The sequence below is a fragment of the Oncorhynchus masou genome, chromosome 5, assembly GCF_036934945.1.
Source record: "Oncorhynchus masou masou isolate Uvic2021 chromosome 5, UVic_Omas_1.1, whole genome shotgun sequence".
Lineage (NCBI taxonomy): Eukaryota > Metazoa > Chordata > Actinopteri > Salmoniformes > Salmonidae > Oncorhynchus > Oncorhynchus masou.
Window position 1 is genome coordinate 56,239,163 of NC_088216.1, and position 17,238 is coordinate 56,256,400.

The 17,238-nt window shown below is 42.2% G+C and overlaps 5 non-coding genes across 5 annotated transcripts; all 5 read left to right on the forward strand.

Moving 5' to 3' along the window:
* The first annotated feature begins 436 nt into the window (after positions 1–436).
* Positions 437–578, forward strand: LOC135540471 (U4 spliceosomal RNA). The gene has a single exon (XR_010455765.1). It is a non-coding gene; the product is annotated as a U4 spliceosomal RNA (small nuclear RNA).
* Positions 579–6,997: 6,419 nt separating this feature from the next.
* LOC135540483 (U4 spliceosomal RNA) lies at positions 6,998–7,139 on the forward strand. Its single transcript, XR_010455776.1, has one exon. It is a non-coding gene; the product is annotated as a U4 spliceosomal RNA (small nuclear RNA).
* A 6,248-nt stretch (positions 7,140–13,387) lies between these two features.
* On the forward strand, positions 13,388–13,529 carry LOC135540494 (U4 spliceosomal RNA). Its single transcript, XR_010455787.1, has one exon. It is a non-coding gene; the product is annotated as a U4 spliceosomal RNA (small nuclear RNA).
* A 1,134-nt stretch (positions 13,530–14,663) lies between these two features.
* On the forward strand, positions 14,664–14,806 carry LOC135540591 (U4 spliceosomal RNA). Its single transcript, XR_010455877.1, has one exon. It is a non-coding gene; the product is annotated as a U4 spliceosomal RNA (small nuclear RNA).
* A 1,127-nt stretch (positions 14,807–15,933) lies between these two features.
* Positions 15,934–16,077, forward strand: LOC135540590 (U4 spliceosomal RNA). The gene has a single exon (XR_010455876.1). It is a non-coding gene; the product is annotated as a U4 spliceosomal RNA (small nuclear RNA).
* Positions 16,078–17,238: the final 1,161 nt, after the last annotated feature.

Below are 17,238 nucleotides of genomic sequence, written 5' to 3' on the forward strand. Positions count from 1 at the left end.
ATATAGTCAGAAGTAGTCTTGGGGAGAATAGGTTCAGCAACAGGGGTATTGGTCCACAATTCCAGTATTGCCCCCACACTGCCTCTAATTCTTGCAAGAAGTAAGGCACCCTTAGCCACGTTATACACTTCCACTAGAGGCAGCGGTGGCAAGGTTGAGTTGAAAAGGTTTTGGGTTTGCGACCCATTGCAGCTGAACCAGTGGTGCAGATTACCCAACATGCTTTGCTCTCGATATTGTTTTTTTACTACTGGAAAAAGGTAACATCTATTGAATAAGTACCCCACCTTGTCATGAATATGACATGCAATCAAGAATCCACCAAAGTGGTAGGTAGGGGGGAACTGCTAGACATTGCAATGTTAAAACACAATATTACCGTTAAAGGAGAAGCTGTGCAAGACACTGGAAACAGTTTGAGTAGCTGTAATATGCTATTCTTTCGCAGAGGCGATATCATAGCCTATGAAGTCCATCTGAGGCGTGATTATTGCTGGTTGAAAACTTAACCCAATACCCCGCTTGGGATGACTTGAAATATAGTCAGCCTTGGCAATTTTTGATAGTCTCACGTGAGACTGCTATAAATGTGAAAGAGAAGATAGTGACCAGACCAAACATGGGCTGCATCCAACTCATGTATTCTATAACCTTTTTGATGTTTCAGCTGACAGTTGAACATTATCTTGCAACTAGGTAGAAACAGAAAAAAGGTGTCAGTAATATATGCTGTGTCAGAAGTAGTGTTCGGGAGAATGAACTCAGCAACAGCGGGTTTGGGCCCACAATTTCAGCTTTGCCCCCACACTGCCTCGAATTGTTCCAAGTAGTACGTTACCCAAAGCCACTTTACCCACTTTGTCTTGCCTCCTCTAGAGGCAGCTATGGCAAGATTTACATGTAAGGGAATACCCCCTGAATTGGACAAAAATGAATGGGAAACCATTGGCATAGTACAAACCATGTACACAATGGCCAATACCACCCAAATCGGCGTTGATTCATGGAAAATGTATTTCAAATGCCATATGGCAATTGCCAGTTGTAACACTTCAAAAATCCAACAGGTGGCGTGTGCACTCCACCGTGGTTTTTCATATTGAAAATGGACCCCAAGTCAACATCCAAAAGCCAAATTTTGAAAAAATTGATTTTTTGTCAAAAACTTATCACACCTTAAAAAAGTGCTTTCTGGACCGTTTTTGAAATTCTTTAGCTTTTTTTGTCAATTCCACATGTGTATGAACTGTATGAATATACTTTTGTCCAATTTCATTATCATTATTTTGTATTTTATTTTTACTTGCGCATTATTGCATGTGTTTTCTCCATTTGCAATATGATTTCATAGGAAGTCAGAAGTCAAAAGTCAATAATTGCAAAATTTCATAAAAAACTTCACACACCCCTAAAAAAGTGCTTTCTGGACCGTTTTTCGAAATTCTTTAGAATTTTGTGTCAATTACACACGTATAAGAACTGTATCAACATACTTTAGTCATATTTTATTATCATAATTTTTTTTTTTTTTTACTTGTCCATAAGGCATAATGCGTTTTGTGGGGGCCAAATGTCATAAGACCAATTTGTCATGCTATAAAAATCGTGCAGGAATGCCAAATTGACTGGCCCGATGAACTCGGGATGGCTGGGCAGTGATTCTGGCACCTCTCCATTGCTCGTTTGGGATGATTTCAGAATGTCACTTTTGGTGATGGTACCTCACTGTTAAAACATATTGCAAATGTTTTCTCACTTTTGCAAAGTCACTGAAAATTCTTGCAGGAATGCCAAATTGACTGGCCCGATGAACTCGGGATGGCTGGGCAGTGATTCTGGTACCTCTCCATCGCTCGTTAGGGTTGATTCCAGAATGTCCATTTGGTGATGTTTCTCACTCTTGCAAAGTCACTGTGCATTTGCAATATGGTTAACTGGGCATTCACCATCACCAATTTGTCATGCTATAAAAATCGTTGGGTTCTGTCTCTATGGGCCGAGACGGTCACAATGCACCTAGTCTTGTGACTCTGGGACATTTCTAAATGTCGCCATTTTCGTAATGGTCAAAATGAATTGAAGTCATTGCAAATGTTCGAGGCTGTTTCTCGGTCCGAGAACCTTCTAGAGCGCCGTAACTCACCACGCACTATCGACCTGAGGTCTAGAACAGGATTCTAAAGTTTCGGAACTCTAGGTCTGACGGTTCTTTAAAAGTTCCAACAAGGTTAACTAATGCGGGGAGTGTTTGTCTCTACGCACCCCAATGGGTCCCTACTTCCAAGCTGTGTGTGTGTGTGATTTAGTTTTCCTTTGAAATTTTATGGGAAAAATGACTGATTTACAGTTCATGGGGGTTGCCTAATCACATATATGAAGTTTTGGAAAGATCTGATTTTTTTAACCCCTCGAAACAGCCCATGAGACACAAATTATGGCACTTCCGGTTTGCACAGGAAGCTATAACTCAACACACATCCTCATTGGGGTATTCTATTACAGAATCCTGAGTTTTAAGTCTTTACGTTAAAAATTGACTGATTTACACAGGGTTGAATGCACTATGTCTATCAAACTGCAGGCAGGTTATGGGTATACACCTTTAGGGCGATTTTAACCACTTCCGGTTGGTCCAGGAAGCTTAGAATCGACACAGGTAGACCTTATAGTGGCCTGATGGACTGGTACCGAAGACAGGTTCATACAGCATTCATAACCCATATAGACTCCAGGTTGAATTTAGGGGAGCAGGCAATGTATTCCTATGGGGAGAGAAGTCAATGCAAACTGTTTTTATGTAAACACCTTCTTTTAACTGTGAAGGGTTAATGTCACACGGTCAAGGTTAGGCTTGCACAGATCGGGAGGACCTTAGGAACAAGTCCTGTGTTTGAATTGTCCTTCTAAACCTAACGGTTCCGCCGCTGTCACCCAAAATCAAATGACGTACTGGTGCAGGCTTCATTTTGGGCCTATTTTTCTCATGGTCGCTGCGCTTATACCGAGCGAGCTACGGTCAAGCGGGGCGCCTCATTGGACTCGGCACAGTCTGGACACTATGGTGATGCCAGTTTTTGTGTTGATTTCAGAATGTCCATTTGGTAATGTTTTCTCACTCTTTCAAAGTCACTGTGCATTTGCAATATGGTTAACTGGGCATTCACCATCACCAATTTGTCATGGTATAAAAATCATGCAGGAATGCCAAATTGACTGGCCCGATTAACTCGGGATGGCTGGGCAGTGGTTCTGGTACCTCTCCATCGCTCGTTTGGGTTGATTTCAGAATGTCGCTTTTGGTGATGGTACCTCACTGTTAAAACATATTGCAAATGTTTTCTCACTTTTGCAAAGTCACTGAAAATCATGCAGGAATGCCAAATTGACTGGCCTGATGAACTCGGGATGGCTGGGCAGTGATTCTGGTACCTCTCCATCGCTCGTTAGGGTTGATTTCAGAATGTCATTTTGGTGATGGTACCTCACTCTTGCAAAGTCACTGTGCATTTGCAATATGGTTAACTGGGCATTCACCATCACCAATTTGTCATGCTATAAAAATCGTGCAGGAATGCCAAATTGACTGTCCCGATGAACTCGGGATGGCTGGGTAGAGATACTGGTACCTCTCCGTCGCTCGTTAGGGTTGATTTCAGAATGTTGCTTTTGGTGATGGTACCTCACCGCTTAAACATATTGCAAATGGACAAGAGTCACCTGCAATTAACCGTCCATCAGTCAATTTGATATCATTCTGGCACCAAACTGATACAAACTGACACCAAACCCACTTTTCCCAACACGTTTAGGAGCCAAGTATCACATACTTCAGAGCTGGCCCAAAATTCACAACGCCTTCGGTTCAAACCATAAAAAAACCATAAAACAAGTAGTTACGTTCTAGCTGCGGGTCCATTTCTTGTGTTATGTGTAGGCCTAGCTGAGGCGACCCCGAATCCCAAGTTTCGGCTCGATAGGTCATTTGGTGTCCGAGTAAAACCCTAATTGGTGCTGAAAATCCACTTTTTTCAATTACTTGCTACGGGGTCCTTGAATGAGCTATCGGACAGAGACGTTGGGTTCTGTCTCTATGGGCCGAGACGGTCACAATGCACCTAGTCTTGTGACTCTGGGACATTTCTAAATGTCGCCATTTTTGTAATGGTCAAAATTAATTGAAGTCATTGCAAATGTTCGAGGCTGTTTCTCGGTCCGAGAACCTTCTAGAGCGCCGTAACTCACCACGCACTATCGACCTGAGGTCTAGAACAGGATTCTAAAGTTTCGGAACTCTAGGTCTGACGGTTCTTTTTTAGCTCGAACAAAGCTAACTATTGGAGGCAGTGTCAGTCTCTACCCACCCCAATACGTCCCTCCATCCAAGTTGTGTATCTGTGTGATTTAGTTTTCCTTTGAATTTTTATGGGAAAAATGACTGATTTACAGTTCATGGGGGTTGCCTAATCACACATATGAAGTTTTGGACAGATCTGATTTTTTAACCCTTCCAAACAGCCCCTGAGACACCAATTATGGCACTTCAGGTTGACACAGATAGCTATAAGTCAACACATATCCTCATTGGGCTATGCTTTTACAGAATCCTGAGTTTTAAGTCTTTACGTTAAGAATTGACTGATTTACACAGGGTTCAATGCACTATGTCCATCAAATTGTAGGCAGGGTATGGATATACACTTTTAGGGTGATTTTAAGCACTTCCGGTTGGCCCAGGAAGCCTAGAATCGACACAGGTAGACCTTATAGTGGCCTGATGGACTGGTACCGAAGACAGGTTCATACGGCATTCATAACCCATATAGGCTCCAGGTTGAATTTAGTGGAGCAGGCAATGTATTCCTATGGGGAGAGAAGTCAATGCAAACTGTTTTTATGTAAACACCTTCTTTTAACCTTGAAGGGTTAATGTCACACGGTCAAGGTTAGGCTTGCACAGATCGGGAGGACCTTAGGAACAGTCCTGTGTTTGAATTGTCCTTCTAAACCTAACGGTTCCGCCGCTGTCACCCAAAATCAAATGACGTTCTGGTGCAGGCTTCATATTGGGCCTACTTTTCTCATGGTCGCTGCGCTTAGACCGAGCGAGCTACGGTCAAGCGGGATATCTCGTTGAACTCGGCACGGCCTTGGGATTATGTTTATGCCATTGCCTGCTCTCTGTGTCTTTAAACACCGCGCTTTGTCACGCCATCCTTGCTGTGTGTGTGTGTGAGAGCTTTTCTTTGACATCTGTTGGGAGAAATGACTGATTTTACAGTTCAACAGGGTTGCCTAATCACACATATGAAGTTTTGAAAAGATCTGACCTTTTTAACCCTTGGATACAGCCACTATGACACCATTTAAGGCACTTCCTGTTGGCACAGGAAGCTATAAATAAACTCATATCCTCATTGGGGTATGCCTTTACAGAATCCTGAGTTTTAAGTCTTTACGTTAAGAACTGAGTTATTTACGGAGGGTTTAGTGAGTGTGTGTTATTTCAGGAAATCATAGAAAATCACAGAAATCTCGCAGAGCTCCGCAGCACACTTTAAAAATATTTGTATGAACACCCTGCAACTGGATCTGTAACTGTTGAAGAAAAAAAACACCTATATTTGAACATCACAAATCTGTCATCGTACGATTTCTCTTAAATGACGATAGATAAATGGCTGATTTTTTTTATTGACACCGGAGGCTCCTTGACTTTGACGTGAAGTGAAAAAATCATTTCTCTATTTTCATTTTGGACCTTTAATCCCAGAAAAATGGCCATAACTCAAAAACCGTTGAGGCCTAGACGCCATCTTGTTCGGGGCCAACTGCCCATTATGCCAAACCTATGCTCACCAAGTTTCGGCTTGAAATATTTTCAGTTTTCGAGATATGGCCCGTCGTGATTGGTGATGTTTTGTCAAATTGCAATATGATTGCTTATGCCCTCTTGTGGGATTTTCCGGCATAGCGGAAAAATGACCAAAATTTGATTATTTAATAAAACGAAAACTGAATGTCCGACAAAGTTCATTTGATGACTTCCCGGTAGGTCTGGCCCTGCCGCTCGGCCCGACGCCGTCCCGAATTTTAAACATGTTTTCGGGACGTCTAGTAAGGGACGGTACATTTGCAATATGGACTTTCTCACTAACCATACGGAAAATGTCGAAATGTTCCCTTAATGTATGAAAAGGTTTTGGGTTCGACCTCCATTGCAACTGAGCCAGTGGTGCTGATTACCCAAAGTGCTTTGCTCTCGATATTGGTTTTGTCCAGGAAAAAGGGAACATCTATTGAACAAGTACCCCCCTTGCCATTAATTACATGTAATCGAGAATCCACCAGTGTTCGGTAGGGGCCGAACTGCTAGACATACCAATGTAACAACAAATAATACAGTTTGCGGAGAAGCTGTGCGAGATACTGCAAACAGTTTGAATAGCTGAATTCTGAAATTCTATCGCAGTGGCATTATCATAGCCTATGAGGTCCATCCGAGGAGTGGTTATTGTTGGGTGACAACTTAACCCAAAACTCGACATTGGAACGACATGAAATATAGTCAGAAGTAGTCTTGGGGAGAATAGGTTCAGCAACAGGGGGTATTGGTCCACAATTCCAGTATTGCCCCCACACTGCCTCTAATTCTTGCAAGAAGTAAGGCACCCTTAGCCACGTTATACACTTCCACTAGAGGCAGCGGTGGCAAGGTTGAGTTGAAAAGGTTTTGGGTTTGCGACCCATTGCAGCTGAACCAGTGGTGCAGATTACCCAACATGCTTTGCTCTCGATATTGTTTTTTTACTACTGGAAAAAGGTAACATCTATTGAATAAGTACCCCACCTTGCCATGAATATGACATGCAATCAAGAATCCACCAAAGTGGTAGGTAGGGGGCGAACTGCTAGACATTGCAATGTTAAAACACAATATTACCGTTAAAGGAGAAGCTGTGCAAGACACTGGAAACAGTTTGAGTAGCTGTAATATGCTATTCTTTCGCAGAGGCGATATCATAGCCTATGAAGTCCATCTGAGGCGTGATTATTGCTGGTTGAAAACTTAACCCAATACCCCGCTTGGGATGACTTGAAATATAGTCAGCCTTGGCAATTTTTGATAGTCTCACGTGAGACTGCTATAAATGTGAAAGAGAAGATAGTGACCAGACCAAACATGGGCTGCATCCAACTCATGTATTCTATAACCTTTTTGATGTTTCAGCTGACAGTTGAACATTATCTTGCAACTAGGTAGAAACAGAAAAAAGGTGTCAGTAATATATGCTGTGTCAGAAGTAGTGTTCGGGAGAATGAACTCAGCAACAGCGGGTTTGGGCCCACAATTTCAGCTTTGCCCCCACACTGCCTCGAATTGTTCCAAGTAGTACGTTACCCAAAGCCACTTTACCCACTTTGTCTTGCCTCCTCTAGAGGCAGCTATGGCAAGATTTACATGTAAGGGAATACCCCCTGAATTGGACAAAAATGAATGGGAAACCATTGGCATAGTACAAACCATGTACACAATGGCCAATACCACCCAAATCGGCGTTGATTCATGGAAAATGTATTTCAAATGCCATATGGCAATTGCCAGTTGTAACACTTCAAAAATCCAACAGGTGGCGTGTGCACTCCACCGTGGTTTTTCATATTGAAAATGGACCCCAAGTCAACATCCAAAAGCCAAATTTTGAAAAAATTGATTTTTTGTCAAAAACTTATCACACCTTAAAAAAGTGCTTTCTGGACCGTTTTTGAAATTCTTTAGCTTTTTTGTCAATTCCACATGTGTATGAACTGTATGAATATACTTTTGTCCAATTTCATTATCATTATTTTGTATTTTATTTTTACTTGCGCATTATTGCATGTGTTTTCTCCATTTGCAATATGATTTCATAGGAAGTCAGAAGTCAAAAGTCAATAATTGCAAAATTTCATAAAAAACTTCACACACCCCTAAAAAAGTGCTTTCTGGACCGTTTTTCGAAATTCTTTAGAATTTTGTGTCAATTACACACGTATAAGAACTGTATCAACATACTTTAGTCATATTTTATTATCATAATTTTTTTTTTTTTTTTTACTTGTCCATAAGGCATAATGCGTTTTGTGGGGGCCAAATGTCATAAGACCAATTTGTCATGCTATAAAAATCGTGCAGGAATGCCAAATTGACTGGCCCGATGAACTCGGGATGGCTGGGCAGTGATTCTGGTACCTCTCCATCGCTCGTTAGGGTTGATTCCAGAATGTCCATTTGGTGATGTTTCTCACTCTTGCAAAGTCACTGTGCATTTGCAATATGGTTAACTGGGCATTCACCATCACCAATTTGTCATGCTATAAAAATCGTTGGGTTCTGTCTCTATGGGCCGAGACGGTCACAATGCACCTAGTCTTGTGACTCTGGGACATTTCTAAATGTCGCCATTTTCGTAATGGTCAAAATGAATTGAAGTCATTGCAAATGTTCGAGGCTGTTTCTCGGTCCGAGAACCTTCTAGAGCGCCGTAACTCACCACGCACTATCGACCTGAGGTCTAGAACAGGATTCTAAAGTTTCGGAACTCTAGGTCTGACGGTTCTTTAAAAGTTCCAACAAGGTTAACTAATGCGGGGGAGTGTTTGTCTCTACGCACCCCAATGGGTCCCTACTTCCAAGCTGTGTGTGTGTGTGATTTAGTTTTCCTTTGAAATTTTATGGGAAAAATGACTGATTTACAGTTCATGGGGGTTGCCTAATCACATATATGAAGTTTTGGAAAGATCTGATTTTTTTAACCCCTCGAAACAGCCCATGAGACACAAATTATGGCACTTCCGGTTTGCACAGGAAGCTATAACTCAACACACATCCTCATTGGGGTATTCTATTACAGAATCCTGAGTTTTAAGTCTTTACGTTAAAAATTGACTGATTTACACAGGGTTGAATGCACTATGTCTATCAAACTGCAGGCAGGTTATGGGTATACACCTTTAGGGCGATTTTAACCACTTCCGGTTGGTCCAGGAAGCTTAGAATCGACACAGGTAGACCTTATAGTGGCCTGATGGACTGGTACCGAAGACAGGTTCATACAGCATTCATAACCCATATAGACTCCAGGTTGAATTTAGGGGAGCAGGCAATGTATTCCTATGGGGAGAGAAGTCAATGCAAACTGTTTTTATGTAAACACCTTCTTTTAACTGTGAAGGGTTAATGTCACACGGTCAAGGTTAGGCTTGCACAGATCGGGAGGACCTTAGGAACAAGTCCTGTGTTTGAATTGTCCTTCTAAACCTAACGGTTCCGCCGCTGTCACCCAAAATCAAATGACGTACTGGTGCAGGCTTCATTTTGGGCCTATTTTTCTCATGGTCGCTGCGCTTATACCGAGCGAGCTACGGTCAAGCGGGGCGCCTCATTGGACTCGGCACAGTCTGGACACTATGGTGATGCCAGTTTTTGTGTTGATTTCAGAATGTCCATTTGGTAATGTTTTCTCACTCTTTCAAAGTCACTGTGCATTTGCAATATGGTTAACTGGGCATTCACCATCACCAATTTGTCATGGTATAAAAATCATGCAGGAATGCCAAATTGACTGGCCCGATTAACTCGGGATGGCTGGGCAGTGGTTCTGGTACCTCTCCATCGCTCGTTTGGGTTGATTTCAGAATGTCGCTTTTGGTGATGGTACCTCACTGTTAAAACATATTGCAAATGTTTTCTCACTTTTGCAAAGTCACTGAAAATCATGCAGGAATGCCAAATTGACTGGCCTGATGAACTCGGGATGGCTGGGCAGTGATTCTGGTACCTCTCCATCGCTCGTTAGGGTTGATTTCAGAATGTCATTTTGGTGATGGTACCTCACTCTTGCAAAGTCACTGTGCATTTGCAATATGGTTAACTGGGCATTCACCATCACCAATTTGTCATGCTATAAAAATCGTGCAGGAATGCCAAATTGACTGTCCCGATGAACTCGGGATGGCTGGGTAGAGATACTGGTACCTCTCCGTCGCTCGTTAGGGTTGATTTCAGAATGTTGCTTTTGGTGATGGTACCTCACCGCTTAAACATATTGCAAATGGACAAGAGTCACCTGCAATTAACCGTCCATCAGTCAATTTGATATCATTCTGGCACCAAACTGATACAAACTGACACCAAACCCACTTTTCCCAACACGTTTAGGAGCCAAGTATCACATACTTCAGAGCTGGCCCAAAATTCACAACGCCTTCGGTTCAAACCATAAAAAAACCATAAAACAAGTAGTTACGTTCTAGCTGCGGGTCCATTTCTTGTGTTATGTGTAGGCCTAGCTGAGGCGACCCCGAATCCCAAGTTTCGGCTCGATAGGTCATTTGGTGTCCGAGTAAAACCCTAATTGGTGCTGAAAATCCACTTTTTTCAATTACTTGCTACGGGGTCCTTGAATGAGCTATCGGACAGAGACGTTGGGTTCTGTCTCTATGGGCCGAGACGGTCACAATGCACCTAGTCTTGTGACTCTGGGACATTTCTAAATGTCGCCATTTTTGTAATGGTCAAAATTAATTGAAGTCATTGCAAATGTTCGAGGCTGTTTCTCGGTCCGAGAACCTTCTAGAGCGCCGTAACTCACCACGCACTATCGACCTGAGGTCTAGAACAGGATTCTAAAGTTTCGGAACTCTAGGTCTGACGGTTCTTTTTTAGCTCGAACAAAGCTAACTATTGGAGGCAGTGTCAGTCTCTACCCACCCCAATACGTCCCTCCATCCAAGTTGTGTATCTGTGTGATTTAGTTTTCCTTTGAATTTTTATGGGAAAAATGACTGATTTACAGTTCATGGGGGTTGCCTAATCACACATATGAAGTTTTGGACAGATCTGATTTTTTTAACCCTTCCAAACAGCCCCTGAGACACCAATTATGGCACTTCAGGTTGACACAGATAGCTATAAGTCAACACATATCCTCATTGGGCTATGCTTTTACAGAATCCTGAGTTTTAAGTCTTTACGTTAAGAATTGACTGATTTACACAGGGTTCAATGCACTATGTCCATCAAATTGTAGGCAGGGTATGGATATACACTTTTAGGGTGATTTTAAGCACTTCCGGTTGGCCCAGGAAGCCTAGAATCGACACAGGTAGACCTTATAGTGGCCTGATGGACTGGTACCGAAGACAGGTTCATACGGCATTCATAACCCATATAGGCTCCAGGTTGAATTTAGTGGAGCAGGCAATGTATTCCTATGGGGAGAGAAGTCAATGCAAACTGTTTTTATGTAAACACCTTCTTTTAACCTTGAAGGGTTAATGTCACACGGTCAAGGTTAGGCTTGCACAGATCGGGAGGACCTTAGGAACAGTCCTGTGTTTGAATTGTCCTTCTAAACCTAACGGTTCCGCCGCTGTCACCCAAAATCAAATGACATTCTGGTGCAGGCTTCATATTGGGCCTATTTTTCTCATGGTCGCTGCGCTTAGACCGAGCGAGCTACGGTCAAGCGGGATATCTCGTTGAACTCGGCACGGCCTTGGGATTATGTTTATGCCATTGCCTGCTCTCTGTGTCTTTAAACACCACGCTTTGTCACGCCATCCTTGCTGTGTGTGTGTGTGAGAGCTTTTCTTTGACATCTGTTGGGAGAAATGACTGATTTTACAGTTCAACAGGGTTGCCTAATCACACATATGAAGTTTTGAAAAGATCTGACCTTTTTAACCCTTGGATACAGCCACTATGACACCATTTAAGGCACTTCCTGTTGGCACAGGAAGCTATAAATAAACTCATATCCTCATTGGGGTATGCCTTTACAGAATCCTGAGTTTTAAGTCTTTACGTTAAGAACTGAGTTATTTACGGAGGGTTTAGTGAGTGTGTGTTATTTCAGGAAATCATAGAAAATCACAGAAATCTCGCAGAGCTCCGCAGCACACTTTAAAAATATTTGTATGAACACCCTGCAACTGGATCTGTAACTGTTGAAGAAAAAAAACACCTATATTTGAACATCACAAATCTGTCATCGTACGATTTCTCTTAAATGACGATAGATAAATGGCTGATTTTTTTTTATTGACACCGGAGGCTCCTTGACTTTGACGTGAAGTGAAAAAATCATTTCTCTATTTTCATTTTGGACCTTTAATCCCAGAAAAATGGCCATAACTCAAAAACCGTTGAGGCCTAGACGCCATCTTGTTCGGGGCCAACTGCCCATTATGCCAAACCTATGCTCACCAAGTTTCGGCTTCGAAATATTTTCAGTTTTCGAGATATGGCCCGTCGTGATTGGTGATGTTTTGTCAAATTGCAATATGATTGCTTATGCCCTCTTGTGGGATTTTCCGGCATAGCGGAAAAATGACCAAAATTTGATTATTTAATAAAACGAAAACAGAATGTCCGACAAAGTTCATTTGATGACTTCCCGGTAGGTCTGGCCCTGCCGCTCGGCCCGACGCCGTCCCCGAATTTTAAACATGTTTTCGGGACGTCTAGTAAGGGACGGTACAGTTCCAATATGGACTTTCTCACTAACCATACGGAAAATGTCAAAATGTTCCCTTAATGTATGAAAAGGTTTTGGGCACAGACCTCCATTGCAACTGAGCCAGTGGTGCTGATTACCCAAAGTGCTTTGCTCTCGATATTGGTTTTGTCCAGGAAAAAGGGAACATCTATTGAACAAGTACCCCGCCTTGCCATTAATTACATGTAATCGAGAATCCACCAGTGTTCAGCGAACTGCTAGACATACCAATGTAACAACAAATAATACAGTTTGCGGAGAAGCTGTGCGAGATACTGCAAACAGTTTGAATAGCTGAATTCTGAAATTCTATCGCAGTGGCATTATCATAGCCTATGAGGTCCATCCGAGGAGTGGTTATTGTTGCAAGGTGACAACATTAACCCAAAATCGACATTGGAACGACATGAAATATAGTCAGAAGTAGTCTTGGGGAGAATAGGTTCAGCAACAGGGGTATTGGTCCACAATTCCAGTATTGCCCCCACACTGCCTCTAATTTTGCAAGAAGTAAGGCACCCTTAGCCACGTTATACACTTCCACTAGAGGCAGCGGTGGCAAGGTTGAGTTGAAAAGGTTTTGGGTTTGCGACCCATTGCAGCTGAACCAGTGGTGCAGATTACCCAACATGCTTTGCTCTCGATATTGTTTTTTTACTACTGGAAAAAGGTAACATCTATTGAATAAGTACCCCACCTTGCCATGAATATGACATGCAATCAAGAATCCACCAAAGTGGTAGGTAGGGGGTTGAACTGCTAGACATTGCAATGTTAAAACACAATATTACCGTTAAAGGAGAAGCTGTGCAAGACACTGGAAACAGTTTGAGTAGCTGTAATATGCTATTCTTTCGCAGAGGCGATATCATAGCCTATGAAGTCCATCTGAGGCGTGATTATTGCTGGTTGAAAACTTAACCCAATACCCCGCTTGGGATGACTTGAAATATAGTCAGCCTTGGCAATTTTTGATAGTCTCACGTGAGACTGCTATAAATGTGAAAGAGAAGATAGTGACCAGACCAAACATGGGCTGCATCCAACTCATGTATTCTATAACCTCTTTTGATGTTTCAGCTGACAGTTGAACATTATCTTGCAACTAGGTAGAAACAGAAAAAAGGTGTCAGTAATATATGCTGCTGTGTCAGAAGTAGTGTTCGGGAGAATGAACTCAGCAACAGCGGGTTTGGGCCCACAATTTCAGCTTTGCCCCCACACTGCCTCGAATTGTTCCAAGTAGTATGTTACCCAAAGCCACTTTACCCACTTTGTCTTGCCTCCTCTAGAGGCAGCTATGGCAAGATTTACATGAAAAGGTTTTGGGTTCGACCTCCATTGCAACTGAGCCAGTGGTGCTGATTACCCAAAGTGCTTTGCTCTCGATATTGGTTTTGTCCATAAAAAAGGGAACATCTATTGAACAAGTACCCCGCCTTGCCATTAATTACATGTAATCGAGAATCCACCAGTGTTCGGTAGGGGCCGAACTGCTAGACATACCAATGTAACAACAAATAATACAGTTTGCGGAGAAGCTGTGCGAGATACTGCAAACAGTTTGAATAGCTGAATTCTGAAATTCTATCGCAGTGGCATTATCATAGCCTATGAGGTCCATCCGAGGAGTGGTTATTGTTGGGTGACAACTTAACCCAAAACTCGACATTGGAACGACATGAAATATAGTCAGAAGTAGTCTTGGGGAGAATAGGTTCAGCAACAGGGGTATTGGTCCACAATTCCAGTATTGCCCCCACACTGCCTCTAATTCTTGCAAGAAGTAAGGCACCCTTAGCCACGTTATACACTTCCACTAGAGGCAGCGGTGGCAAGGTTGAGTTGAAAAGGTTTTGGGTTTGCGACCCATTGCAGCTGAACCAGTGGTGCAGATTACCCAACATGCTTTGCTCTCGATATTGTTTTTTTACTACTGGAAAAAGGTAACATCTATTGAATAAGTACCCCACCTTGCCATGAATATGACATGCAATCAAGAATCCACCAAAGTGGTAGGTATGGGGGCGAACTGCTAGACATTGCAATGTTAAAACACAATATTACCGTTAAAGGAGAAGCTGTGCAAGACACTGGAAACAGTTTGAGTAGCTGTAATATGCTATTCTTTCGCAGAGGCGATATCAATAGCCTATGAAGTCCATCTGAGGCGTGATTATTGCTGGTTGAAAACTTAACCCAATACCCCGCTTGGGATGACTTGAAATATAGTCAGCCTTGGCAATTTTTGATAGTCTCACGTGAGACTGCTATAAATGTGAAAGAGAAGATAGTGACCAGACCAAACATGGGCTGCATCCAACTCATGTATTCTATAACCTTTTTGATGTTTCAGCTGACAGTTGAACATTATCTTGCAACTAGGTAGAAACAGAAAAAAGGTGTCAGTAATATATGCTGTGTCAGAAGTAGTGTTCGGGAGAATGAACTCAGCAACAGCGGGTTTGGGCCCACAATTTCAGCTTTGCCCCCACACTGCCTCGAATTGTTCCAAGTAACGTTACCCAAAGCCACTTTACCCACTTTGTCTTGCCTCCTCTAGAGGCAGCTATGGCAAGATTTACATGAAAAGGTTTTGGTTCGACCTCCATTGCAACTGAGCCAGTGGTGCTGATTACCCAAAGTGCTTTGCTCTCGATATTGGTTTTGTCCAGGAAAAAGGGAACATCTATTGAACAAGTACCCCGCCTTGCCATTAATTACATGTAATCGAGAATCCACCAGTGTTCGGTAGGGGCCGAACTGCTAGACATACCAATGTAACAACAAATAATACAGTTTGCGGAGAAGCTGTGCGAGATACTGCAAACAGTTTGAATAGCTGAATTCTGAAATTCTATCGCAGTGGCATTATCATAGCCTATGAGGTCCATCCGAGGAGTGGTTATTGTTGGGTGACAACTTAACCCAAAACTCGACATTGGAACGACATGAAATATAGTCAGAAGTAGTCTTGGGGAGAATAGGTTCAGCAACAGGGGGTATTGGTCCACAATTCCAGTATTGCCCCCACACTGCCTCTAATTCTTGCAAGAAGTAAGGCACCCTTAGCCACGTTATACACTTCCACTAGAGGCAGCGGTGGCAAGGTTGAGTTGAAAAGGTTTTGGGTTTGCGACCCATTGCAGCTGAACCAGTGGTGCAGATTACCCAACATGCTTTGCTCTCGATATTGTTTTTTTACTACTGGAAAAAGGTAACATCTATTGAATAAGTACCCCACCTTGCCATGAATATGACATGCAATCAAGAATCCACCAAAGTGGTAGGTAGGGGGCGAACTGCTAGACATTGCAATGTTAAAACACAATATTACCGTTAAAGGAGAAGCTGTGCAAGACACTGGAAACAGTTTGAGTAGCTGTAATATGCTATTCTTTCGCAGAGGCGATATCATAGCCTATGAAGTCCATCTGAGGCGTGATTATTGCTGGTTGAAAACTTAACCCAATACCCCGCTATTGGGATGACTTGAAATATAGTCAGCCTTGGCAATTTTTGATAGTCTCACGTGAGACTGCTATAAATGTGAAAGAGAAGATAGTGACCAGACCAAACATGGGCTGCATCCAACTCATGTATTCTATAACTTTTTGATGTTTCAGCTGACAGTTGAACATTATCTTGCAACTAGGTAGAAACAGAAAAAAGGTGTCAGTAATATATGCTGTGTCAGAAGTAGTGTTCGGGAGAATGAACTCAGCAACAGCGGGTTTGGGCCCACAATTTCAGCTTTGCCCCCACACTGCCTCGAATTGTTCCAAGTAGTACGTTACCCAAAGCCACTTTACCCACTTTGTCTTGCCTCCTCTAGAGGCAGCTATGGCAAGATTTACATGTAAGGGAATACCCCCCTGAATTGGACAAAAATGAATGGGAAACCATTGGCATAGTACAAACCATGTACACAATGGCCAATACCACCCAAATCGGCGTTGATTCATGGAAAATGTATTTCAAATGCCATATGGCAATTGCCAGTTGTAACACTTACAAAATTCCAACAGGTGGCGTGTGCACTCCACCGTGGTTTTTCATATTGAAAATGGACCCCAAGTCAACATCCAAAAGCCAAATTTTGAAAAAATTGATTTTTTGTCAAAAACTTATCACACCTTAAAAAAGTGCTTTCTGGACCGTTTTTTGAAATTCTTTAGCTTTTTTTGTAAATTCCACATGTGTAAGAACTGTATGAATATACTTTTGTCCAATTTCATTATCATTATTTTGTATTTTATTTTTACTTGCGCATTATTGCATGTGTTTTCTCCATTTGCAATATGATTTCATAGGAAGTCAGAAGTCAAAAGTCAATAATTGCAAAATTTCATAAAAAACTTCACACACCCCTAAAAAAGTGCTTTCTGGACCGTTTTTCGAAATTCTTTAGAATTTTGTGTCAATTACACACGTATAAGAACTGTATCAACATACTTTAGTCATATTTTATTATCATAATTTTTTTTTTTTTACTTGTCCATAAGGCATAATGCGTTTTGTGGGGGCCAAATGTCATAAGACCAATTTGTCATGCTATAAAAATCGTGCAGGAATGCCAAATTGACTGGCCCGATGAACTCGGGATGGCTGGGCAGTGATTCTGGCACCTCTCCATTGCTCGTTTGGGATGATTTCAGAATGTCACTTTTGGTGATGGTACCTCACTGTTAAAACATAT